We start from the raw sequence: 9,268 nt of genomic DNA, 5'->3' as shown, positions 1-9,268 counted from the left end.
TTAAATCCTTGCTAAACTTTTACTGTCTAGTTAATCTAACATTTGAAACCTAAATTAAACTAAGTTAAACTCCAACAAAACTTCTAACAAAGTTAAATTTCTAACCGTTAAAACTTACAAATTCTATCAGAATCTCTAATCACTACTCTAACTAACAGTTATTTATTATTCCTCCAACTTGCATTTGTAGTTTCAAAATTCTAACAAACTATTAAATCACTACTCTAACTACCATTTGTAGTTTAAAAATTCTACTAACGCATATAATATGAAATTCTAAGCGACTTAATATCACAAACAATTATTTATTTCTTAAAGAAAATAAATTTCATTCACTAACCTCTTCATGGATGGAACAGACAATAGGATTTGGTTCAAAACAAGTGAATTCGAATTCTATATATAGGTATATATATACTAAATCGAATCTAGAATATTCGATTTACCACTAATGAATGTTACTACTAAATCGAATTTGATCAATTCGATTTACTAGGGGCCTAAATCGAATTCAATCAATTCAAATTATTAGGGGTATAAACCATGGGACTAAATCGAAGCACCCAGTTTCGATTTACTATAGGTAGCTCAATTCAAATCTTATTGATTCGATTTAATACTAGAATGGCTAAATAGAGTTAGTAAATTCGATTTATATATAAATGTCAATCAAGACATGCACAAGGTTTTTGTTTATTTGTGGCCATTTTTTCTCTAATTTGTGGAGGTTTATAATCCCCACCCCAAATAGTTTGTGGGGGTTTTTGAAACCCCCAAAATTTAAGGTGCCACGAGGTCTTTTGTGGGGGTTTTTAAAAACCTCTACAATCTATTTAGTAGGGATTTTGTGTGTATTTAGTGGGGGTTTTATATTGGACTTTTGTGGCGATTTTAAATTACTTTTATGATAGTTTAAAACCCCTCACAAATTAATTTTTTAATTTAACAAAAAATTAACTATTTTGTGAGATTTTTAAACCTCCACAAACCCTGTAATTATTTATTTATTTTTAATTTCAAATAATTCATTAATCTCATCTCATTTATATACTCTCAAATTAGAAATTTATTTTTTAATATCAAAATTCAAAAACTAAATCTTTTATAACATAATTCATCAATATAAGACATAACTCTATATATAAAAAAATCTCAATGTCAATAGTTCCAAACATAATTGCATATAGTATTGTTTTACATAACTATTACTGTTTTTCTTTAAAAAGCAAAATAAAACAACAACTTCAATATTTCAATATCATCTAATTACATAAAAGTCTATAGTAATCCCTAAAACAATACACTTCTTACTATATCAAATACAAATGCTTAAATATCATGAATATTAAGTTATCCTTCTAGTGTTGTGACATTAATTAAAGAGTCAATTACCAATTGATCTACAAGTAGTTATGATACTAAACTAAACCAAATGTATTATTGTCAATGATGGCATTAACCATGGAATAAGTGCTGAATCCAGAGCTAGCTAATAGCAACAACGGCAACAACTTTGAGCTGAGACTTCATTATTCTAACAAATACACTACAAGAAGAGTCTAACAGTATTTTAGCACAATGTGTAAAGGAGTTTCTAACTCTTTCGAGGCTCTTCCTTTTTGGTTTTTAGTGCATCTCTTAAGTTAATTGCAAATCCCTTGTTGCTTTACTCTGCAACATAAAAACAACTAATATTATATTTGTGGTTATTTGATATAGCATTTACACCATTAGGTTCTTGTAGAAATATGGACTTTCAGGTGAGATTATTTGTATAACGATGTAGTGCAGAATTTAGTTCCATAAACTATAAACAAATTAAACAATATTCAGTAACTTATTAGTATGTGGAATTTATCAAGCAAGACTTCTACTTGAGAAGAAAAACAAAAACAAAAGCAAAGGTCATATTACCATTTCAGTATTGGGAGTTTCTTCCTTCAATAGACGAGGATCAATCAAGACATCATGACTGCTCTTAATCTTTTGCTTCACCAATGCCAATTCCTTTTCTTCTACTTCAACCTCCAACGAGTGGATATTTTATACGCTTTTTGGCATTATTTTCTTAGTGCTTTTAGTAGATTTCACTACGTTTTATTATCTTTTAGTAGGTTTTAGTGAAAAATTCACATTTTAGATGCTAGTTTGAGCCTTTGTGTTTTCCTTATGATTTTAGATAATTTTTGGGTGAATTTGGCAAGTTTTGGCAAAGTCTGATTCAGAGACAAAGAAAGGAGTGTAGATGTTGTTAGATCCTGACCTCCATGCATTCAAACCAGCATTTATGGAGCTACAGAAGTTAATTGACACGTTCTTAACGGTGTTAGAAAGCTAACTTCCAGGGCTTTCCAGTAATATATAATAGTCTATACTTTTTTTTTGGATTGGACTGCCCAAAACGGGCATTGAACGCCCAAGTTACCCCCTTTCTGGCGTTCAACGCCCCACGAGGACCAAGGCCATCGTTGAATGCCCAAACCTGGTGTTCAACGCCACCAAGGGAGCAAGGAAGCACGAAGACACCACCCTAATGGGCGTTCAACGCCCATTCTTCAAGTTGGACACCAAGCTCAGCCCAAAACACTCACCAAACTGCGCCCAGAAGTGGATTTTCGCACCTTTAGCCTAAACTATCCTATCTTTGTACTTTTTCGTTATTAGATTAGTATATATAGGAGAAGATCACCCATATTCAGGACCTTCTACCACCACTTTCAAATTACACACTATTTTCTGTAAAGCTTGAGTAACTAAACCTCCTAGGTTAAGGTTAGGAGCTCTGTTGATTCTCATGGATTAATAATATTACTATTTCTATTTCAATATATGTTTGATTCCTCTATTATGATGCATTCTCATTTTTCATCTTTATGAATCTGGGGTGAAACAGAAGTATGACCCCTTGTTCTACATGAGTTCTTTGCGAGTCCTAGCTGGATAGCGTTGAGCTGTAGCTTGAGCATACATCACAGGTTCTAACAATTTATCTGGGCTAATGGGGATATCTGACATAAAATCATGTTAGTCATGGGTAATTGAGGTTTCTGTGGTGCTAAGGCTAGAATCATAGAGCTTCATTCTCCGATTCGGAAGATCTGACCTTGTCTGTGGCATTTTGAGTAGGATCATTAGAGGCTGAATTGCTAGAGCTTCACCCTCATTCAGATTGAATGACCACTGGTCCTGGCGTTTGATTTGAATTAGAGGAGATTAATGACCACTGACCCTGGCTTTAATCACTTACAGTCTTGCCATGGAACGAATCATTCACTATTAAAGTAGACAGTAAGAAAAGTTAATCCAAAAAGATAAAGCACCTCCAAAGCCTTAACTGATTTCTCACTATTGTTTCTCTGCTATTTCTTTATTACTTTCTTTAAGTGTTTATGCACATTCAACAACAACCAATCTCTTTCTATTTGCATGACTAAGATCAGCAAGATAACCACTGCTTGCTCAATCTAACAATCCTCATGGGATCAACCCTCACTCACTTGAGGTATTACTTGGACGATCCGGTACACTTGTTGATTCAGCTGTGGAAAATTCGAATTTCCCGCACCAAGTTTTTGGTGCCGTTCTCGGGGATTGTTTGAGATTGACAAACTAACGGTTGTCTTGTTCCTTAGATCAAGTATTCTTTTAATGTTTTTCTTTTGTTTGTGTTTATTGTATTTTTGTTTCTTGTTAAAATTTTCGAACTTTCTTGGTTTCTTTTTCGAAAAAAAGTTTCAAAAACTTTTTCTTTTATTTGACTCTTGTGTCAATCTTGAAGTTTGGTGTCTGGTGCGCAGAAATTGTGATTACACTTTGATTATGTAAAATTCATCACTCTTTCTTTCCCTGGTAATGGCGCCAAAAATATGATGCCAATACCATGGTTCACAACTTTGGACAACTAACCAGCAAGTGCACTGGGTCGTCCAAGTAATACCTTACGTGAGTAAGGGTCGAATCCCACGGAGATTGTTGGTATGAAGCAAGCTATGGTCACTTTGCAAATATCAGTCAGGTAGGGTTAAATGTGATTGGATTAGATAATTAAAAGATAAATAATAAAGGATAGAAATACTTATGTAATTCATTGGTGAGAATTTCAGATAAGCGAATAGAGATGCTTTTGTTCCTCTAAACCTCTACTTTCCTGCTATCTTCATCCAATCAGTCTTACTCCTTTCCATGGTTGGCTTTATGTGATACATCACCATTGTCAATGGCTACTTTCGGTCTTCTCTCGGGAAAATGATCCAAATGCCCTGTCACGGCACGGCTAATCATCTGGAGGCATCACCCTTGTCAATGGTTTCATCTTATCCTCTCAGTGAAAATGATCAACGCACCCTGTCACGGCACGGCTATTCATCTGTCGGTTCTCGATCCTGCTGGAATAGGATTTACTATCCTTTTACGTCTGTCACTACGCCCGGCAATCACGAGTTTGAAGCTCGTCACAGTCATTCAATCATTGAATCCTACTCGGAATACCACAGACAAGGTTTAGACCTTCCGGATTCTCTTGAATGCCGCCATCATTCTAGCTTACACCACGAAGATTCCGATTAAGAGATCCAAGAGATACTCATTCAATTCTAATGTAGAATGAAAGTGGTTGTCAGGCACGCGTTCATAGGGAATGATGATGATTGTCACGTTCATCACATTCAGGTTGAAGTGCGAATGAATATCTTGGAAGCGAAATAAGATGAATTAAATAGAAAACAGTAGTACTTTGCATTAATCTTTGAGGAACAGCAGAGCTCCACACCTTAATCTATGGAGTGTAGAAACTCCACACCTTTTCTATTTTTTTTCTGCAAGCTTTGTTCTTTGCTGCTTTTTCTTGCTTCAAGAATCATTTTTATGATTTTTCAGATTATCAAATAACATGTCTCCTTGTCATCATTCTTTCAAGAGCCAACATATTTAGCATTCTTAAACAACAACTTCAAAAGACATATGCACTGTTCAAGCATACATTCAGAAAACAAGAGGCATTGTCACCACATCAATATAATTAAACTAAGTTCAAGGATAAATTCAAAACTCATGTACTTCTTGTTCTTTTGATTTAAAACATTTTTCATTTAAGAGAGGTGATGGGTTCATAGGACATTCATAACTTTAAGACAATGTTACTAACTACTAATGATCATGTAATGAAGACACAAACATAGATAAGCACATAACATAGAAAACGAAAAGCAGAAGAAATAAGAACAAGGAATGAATCCACCTTAGTGATGGTGGCGTTTCCTTCTTGAGGAACCAATGATGTCCTTGAGCTCTTCTATGTCTCTTCCTTGTCTTTGTTGCTCCTCCCTCATTGCTTTTTGATCTTCTCTTATTTCATGGAGCATGATGGAGTGCTCTTGATGTTCCACCCTTAATTGTCCCATGTTGGCACTTAATTCTCCTAGGGAGGTGTTGATTTGCTTCCAATAGTTTTGTGGAGGAAAATGCATTTGAGGCATCTCCGGGATCTCATGGTGATGAGCTTCCTGCGCCTCTTGAGCTCCATGAATGGGCTCTCTTGCTTGCTCCATCTTTTTCTTAGTGATGGGCTTCTCTTCCTTAATAGGAATGTCTCCTTCTATGAAAGCTCCATCTGAGTAACATAGAAGGCAGATAAGATGAGGAAAAGCTAGCCTTGCCATGGGGGATGACTCTTCGGCTATTTTGTAGAGTTCATTAGAGATGACTTCATGAACTTCTATTTCCTCTCCAATCATGATGCTATGAATCATGATGGCCCGATCCACAGTAACTTCAGATCGGTTGCTAGTGGGAATGATTGAGCATTGAATGAACTCCAACCATCCTCTAGCCACAGGCTTGAGGTCCAATCTTCTTAGTTGAACCGGCTTGCCTTTGGAGTCAATCTTCCATTGAGCTCCTTCCATACATATGTTCACAAGGACTTGGTCCAACCTTTGATTAAAGTTGACCCTTCTAGTGTAGGGGCGTTCATCTCCTTGCATCATGGGCAAGTTAAACGCCAACCTTACATTCTCCGGACTAAAATCTAAGTATTTCTCCCAAACCATTGTAACGTAGTTCTTTGGATCTGGGTTCTTACTTTGATCATGGTTCTTGGTGATCCATGCATTGGCATAGAACTTTTGAACCATTAGGATGCCGACTTGTTGGATAGGATTTGTTAGAACTTCCCAACCTCTTCTTTGAATTTCATGTCGGATCTCCGGATACTCATTTCTTTTGAGTTTGAAAGGGACCTCGGGGATCACCTTCTTCTTGGCCACAACATCATAGAAGTGGTCTTGATGGGCTTTGGAGATGAACCTTTCCATCTCCCGTGACTCGGAGGTGGAAGCTTTTGTCTTTCCTTTCCCTTTTCTAGAGGATTCTCCGGTCTTAGGTGCCATCAATGGTAATGGAAAAATAAAAAGCTTATGCTTTTACCACACCAAACTTATAATATTGCTCGCCCTCGAGCAATAAAAGAAAGAATAGCGGAAGAAGAAGAAGAAAATATGGAGAAGAGGGGTGAAGTGTGTTTCGGCCAAGTAGAGAGGAGAGGGTTGTGTTGTGTGAAAATGAGGAAGAATGGAGGGCTATATATAGGGGAGGGAGGGGGGTTAAGGTTCGGCCATTTAGGGTGGGTTTGGGTGGAAAATTGGTTTTGAATTTTGAAGGTAGGTGGAGTTTATGAGGTAGGTTTATGGGGAAGAGTGGATGGATGTGAGTGGTGAAGAGGTGATGGGGAAGAGAGATTGAGGTGATTGGTGAAGGATTTTTGGGGAAGAGTGTTTATGGGATTGTGTGAAAGAGAGTGGTGAGAGATGAGAAGAAGTGAGTGGAGGTAGGTGGGGATCTTGTGGGGTCCACAGATCCTGAGATGATCCTGTGGGGTCCACAGATCCTGAGATAATCCTGTGGGGTCCACAGATCCTGAGGTGTTCAAGGATTTACACCCTTGCACCAAATTAGGCATGCAAAATGCCCTTGCACGCAACTCTGGGCGTTCAGCGCCAGGTTGGTGCCCATTTTGGGCGTTCAACGCCCATTTGTTGGCCATTTCTGGCGTTGAACGCCAGAACCATGCCTGTTCTGGGCGTTCAGCGCCCAGACACTGCCCATTTTGGGCGTTCAGCGCCAGAACCATGCTCTGTTCTGGCGTTGAACGCCAGACAGATGCTCCTCCCGGGTGTGATTTTTCTTCTGCTGTTTTTGATTCTATTTTTGATTTTTTTGTTTATTTTGTGACTCCACATGATCATGAACCTATAAAGACATATAACTAAGAAAAATATAGTTAGATAAATAAAAATTGGGTTGCCTCCCAACAAGCGCTTCTTTAATGTCAATAGCTTGACAGTGGGCTCTCATGGAGCCTCACAAATGTTCAGAGCATTGTTGAGACTCTCCAACACCAAACTTAGAGTTTGGATATGGGAGTTCAACACCAAACTTAGAGTTTGGTTGTGGCTTCCCAACACCAAACTTAGAGTTTGACTGTGGGGGCTTTGTTTGACTCTGCTTTGAGAGAAGCTTTTTCTGCTTCCTCTCCATGGATGCAGAGAGAGATCCTTGAGTTGTAAACACAAGGTTGTCCTCATTCAATTGAAGGATTAATTCTCCTCTGTCCACATCAATCACAGCTCTTGCTGTGGCTAGGAAAGGTCTTCCTAGGATGATGGATTCATCCTCTTCCTTTCCAGTATCCAGGACTATGAAATCAGCAGGGATGTAAAGGCCTTCAACCTTTACTAGCACGTCCTCTACTTGTCCATAAGCCTATTTTCTTGAATTGTCTGCCATCTCTAATGAGATTTTAGCAGCTTGCACCCCATAGATTCCTAGTTTCTCTATTACAGAGAGTGGCATGAGGTTTATTCCTGAACCAAGGTCACACAGAGCCTTAAAGATCATGGTGCCTATGGTACAAGGTATTATGAACTTTCCAGGATCCTGTTTCTTCTGAGGCAATGTCAGTTGATCCAGATCACTTAGTTCATTGGTGAACAAGGGAGGTTCATCTTCCCAAGTCTCAATACCAAATAATTTGGCATTCAGCTTCATGATTGCACCAAGAAACTTGGCAGTTTGCTCTTCAGTAACATCCTCATTCTCTTCAGAAGAGGAATACTCATCAGAGCTCATGAATGGCATAAGGAGGTTTAATGGAATCTCTATGGTCTCTAGATGAGTCTTAGATTCCTTAGGTTCCTCAGAGGGAAGCTCCTTATTGATCACTGGACGTCCCAGGAGGTCTTCCTCCTTGGGATTCACGTCCTCTCCTTCCCTTATAGGTTTGGCCATGGTGCTTATGTCAATGGCCTTGCACTCTCCTTTTGGATTCTCTTCTGTATTGCTTGGGAGAGTACTAGGAGGGATTTCAGTGATCCTTTTACTCAGCTGGCCCACTTGTGCTTCCAAAATTCTAATGGAAGACCTTGTTTCATTCATGAAACTCACAGTGGCCTTAGATAGATCAGAGACTAAATTTGCTAAGCTAGATGGATTCTGCTCAGAATTCTCTGTCTGTTGCTGAGTGGATGATGGAAAAGGCTTGCTATTGCTAAACCTGTTTCTTCCACCATTATTAAAGCCATGTTGAGGCTTTTGATCCTTCCATGAGAGATTTGGGTGATTTCTCCATGATGGATTATAGGTCTTTCCATAAGGTTCACCCATGTAATTTACCTCTGCTATTGCAGGGTTTTCAGGATCATAAGCTTCTTCAGAAGATGCCTCTTGAGTACTGTTGGATGCAGCTTGCATTCCATTCAGACTCTGAGAAATCATATTGACTTGCTGAGTCAATATTTTGTTCTGAGTCAATATGGCATTCAGAGTATCAACTTCAAGAACTCCCTTCTTCATAGGCGTCCCATTATTCACAGGATTCCTCTCAGAAGTGTACATGAACTGGTTATTAGCAACCATGTCAATGAGTTCTTGAGCTTCTGCAGGTGTTTTCTTTAGGTGAATAGATCCACCTGCAGAGGTATCCAATGACATCTTTGATAGCTCAATAAACCATCATAGAATATATCCAGGATGGTCCATTCTGAAAGCATGTCAGAAGGACACTTTTTGGTCAGCTGCTTGTATCTTTCCCAAGCTTCATAGAGGGATTCACCATCCTTTTGTTTAAAGGTTTGAACATCCACTCTAAGCTTGCTCAGCTTTTGAGGAGGAAAGAACTTGGTTAAGAAAGCCGTGACCAGCTTATCCCAAGAGTTCAGGCTGTCTCTGGGTTGAGAGTCCAACCAGATTCTAGCTCTGTCTCTTACAGCAAATG

The 9,268-nt window shown here is 38.4% G+C and overlaps 1 non-coding gene and 1 pseudogene across 1 annotated transcript; one reads left to right on the top strand and one right to left on the bottom strand.

Moving 5' to 3' along the window:
• Window positions 1-1,594: 1,594 nt before the first annotated feature.
• Window positions 1,595-9,268, bottom strand: part of LOC140176683 (peptidyl-prolyl cis-trans isomerase CYP57-like) — a 33,049-nt pseudogene continuing 25,375 nt past the window's right edge.
• On the top strand, window positions 9,039-9,146 carry LOC112732174 (small nucleolar RNA R71). The gene has a single exon (XR_003167910.1). It is a non-coding gene; the product is annotated as a small nucleolar RNA R71 (small nucleolar RNA).

This window comes from Arachis hypogaea, chromosome 12 (assembly GCF_003086295.3).
Source record: "Arachis hypogaea cultivar Tifrunner chromosome 12, arahy.Tifrunner.gnm2.J5K5, whole genome shotgun sequence".
In the NCBI taxonomy this organism is placed as follows: Eukaryota; Viridiplantae; Streptophyta; class Magnoliopsida; order Fabales; family Fabaceae; genus Arachis; species Arachis hypogaea.
The sequence above is the reverse complement of the archived record's forward strand: the minus strand, read 5'-3'. Positions and strand labels throughout refer to the sequence as shown.